The sequence below is a fragment of the Anguilla rostrata genome, chromosome 8, assembly GCF_018555375.3.
Source record: "Anguilla rostrata isolate EN2019 chromosome 8, ASM1855537v3, whole genome shotgun sequence".
Taxonomy (NCBI): Eukaryota; Metazoa; Chordata; class Actinopteri; order Anguilliformes; family Anguillidae; genus Anguilla; species Anguilla rostrata.
The window spans coordinates 44,509,360-44,511,542 of NC_057940.1; the positions used below are offsets into that span (position 1 = coordinate 44,509,360).

Consider the following 2,183-nt stretch of genomic DNA (forward strand, 5'->3'; position numbering starts at 1 on the left):
TCCTGAGCAGTTCAGTGCGGTTCAGTGACTTGCTTAAGGACGTATTCTCAGGAGAACCCGGGATTCAAACCAGCGAACCTTCCGGTTCCAAGACAACATGCTCTATCTCCTGCAACCACTGTTGCCCAAGTGTGATAATGCTAACATCCCACTGTCTGTGCTTGCAGGACGTAGACATGCTGACCCTTATGGCGATAAGGTGGAATCAGCAAAAGGTTGCGAATTTGGCCACGTCACTGACGCAAAGATATAACCAACATCAGTCATTCGTTTGTGGATGTTTATTTTTCCGTGTTACCAGTATGTTTATCTGAATGATTTTGTATTTATTTTTGTGTTGTTTGCCATTGCAGACCCACAAGGCTCTGCAAAAACAGGTGCAGACCCTGGAGTCCATGTCAGAGCAGTTGGGAGTGGCAGAGAGCCAATTGGACAACTGGGTGGATGACGTGAAATACTGGGCAGAAAGTGGGGCAATTACTGTTAATACATATCGTTACAAATGATAAATGAATCTTGTCTCAGTATTCCAAACTAAACACTATTCTTACCCATTTCATACCTATTTCTTGGCAGCAACAACGACAGAACAACAGCAGCAGCTGACTTAGGCAGTAAGATCGAGGTCCTTGTGGCTGGGATAAAATAACAGTCACAACAGCTTTACAAGGAAAGAGACGGCAACAAGGGTCGTGCCAGGCTCCGTGCGAAGATCAGGACGGAGAAGGGGATCCTGGCTGCTGTTGTGGAGAAGTACAACAGTATGGTTCCAAGCACACAAACTGTGAAACCATTCTGTCTCACGAAACAGCATGGCCGTGGCAGCAACCACAAAGTGGTATGTATGCACTCCTTTGAAGGAGAGCTAGCAGGTACTGGCAGAAAATGTGTTTGGGAATGTGTTATAAGTTTTATGCTATTTCCGCAACCGTATTGAAGGTGAATGGGAAGCAAATATGAGCATTTCAAACTTGTCACAGGGACAGACTGTTAGAATAAGTTATTCTCAAATGCATTTCAGATTCTGTTGATCTAAGGACCAAAACAAAAGACTTTGACCAAATCATGGCATTAAGAAGACTCCAGGAGGAGAAGAAAATTTTGGTCACAGAGATGGACCGTCATTGGAAGTCCCCTTTGAGTCGTAGAGACACCCTGGAAAAGCTGTCCCACCTGGTGTCTGATGACACAGTGATGAGTAAGACCATGCATTTCAATGATATATTTCATAAAAGTTCACAACAATAATTGTTGCTAAAGTTAACTAACGCACGTGTTTCATTGTGTTATACCGTTAAGATTTACAATGGATTCTGACCAAAGAAGGGTCCAAAGGACTGCAGTGCATCATCCAGAGAAAGCTGTGGAACCTTAAATGGATGAAGGCTTGTGCAAGAGACTGTTACTTACTGTTACTTACAGAAGACAGCAACTTGCTACAGGACATTTGAAGCAACATTTCAAGTGACAAATATGAGCATGGGAGTGGCTCTGAAAGCTCAGATGAGTTGTAATGCAGTGCTATGCAGTATAAGTGCAGGGCATTATCCAATCTCTGGTAGGATTAAATTTTTTGAATCTGGAAGTAGTGTGATCTTGATATTTGGTTTGCTTGCTAGCTAACGTTACAATGATTTTGTTTTGTTTCAAGCATCATGCATAGGCTACTTAGTTATCTGGTTATGTAACGTCATGGTCATATTGGGTAAATGCAAAGTAACATTGGCTACTGCAGATAGGCTACTAATGCTATTTTTTTGATGTCTTTTCTGTCTTTCATCTTTGTATGTCTAATAATTGTTAGTCTATTACATCTGATGTGTCTCTGTTGTACTTCACAAACATTGTACAGTTATAGCCTGATTTTCAACCTTTTAGACCTGATATGTTAAAATATGTTAACAGCTAAACATGTTAATTGTTCAAAACAGGGGTGGCCAATATTAGCCAGAAAGGGCTGGTGTGGGTGCATGCTTTTGCACCAACCAAGCAGTTACACGCCTGATTCTAATCAATTTCCAGCGAGATCCTTCCCTATCTGTCCTCCATTGTTAATTCCTCTCTTGCCTCTTGTCATGTTCCCTCTGATTTTAAGATGGCTTGCATTACCCCACTCCTCAAGAAACCCACCTCAGACCCCTCTGATGTAATGAATTATCGACCCGTATCGCTTCTACCTTTTC

At 42.0% G+C, this 2,183-nt stretch overlaps 1 long non-coding RNA gene across 1 annotated transcript; it reads left to right on the top strand.

The window, feature by feature from the left end:
* The first annotated feature begins 582 nt into the window (after positions 1 to 582).
* On the top strand, positions 583 to 1,576 carry LOC135260376 (uncharacterized). Its single transcript, XR_010331558.1, has 3 exons — positions 583 to 838; positions 1,022 to 1,198; positions 1,300 to 1,576. It is a non-coding gene; the product is annotated as an uncharacterized LOC135260376 (long non-coding RNA).
* The last annotated feature ends 607 nt before the right edge of the window (positions 1,577 to 2,183 follow it).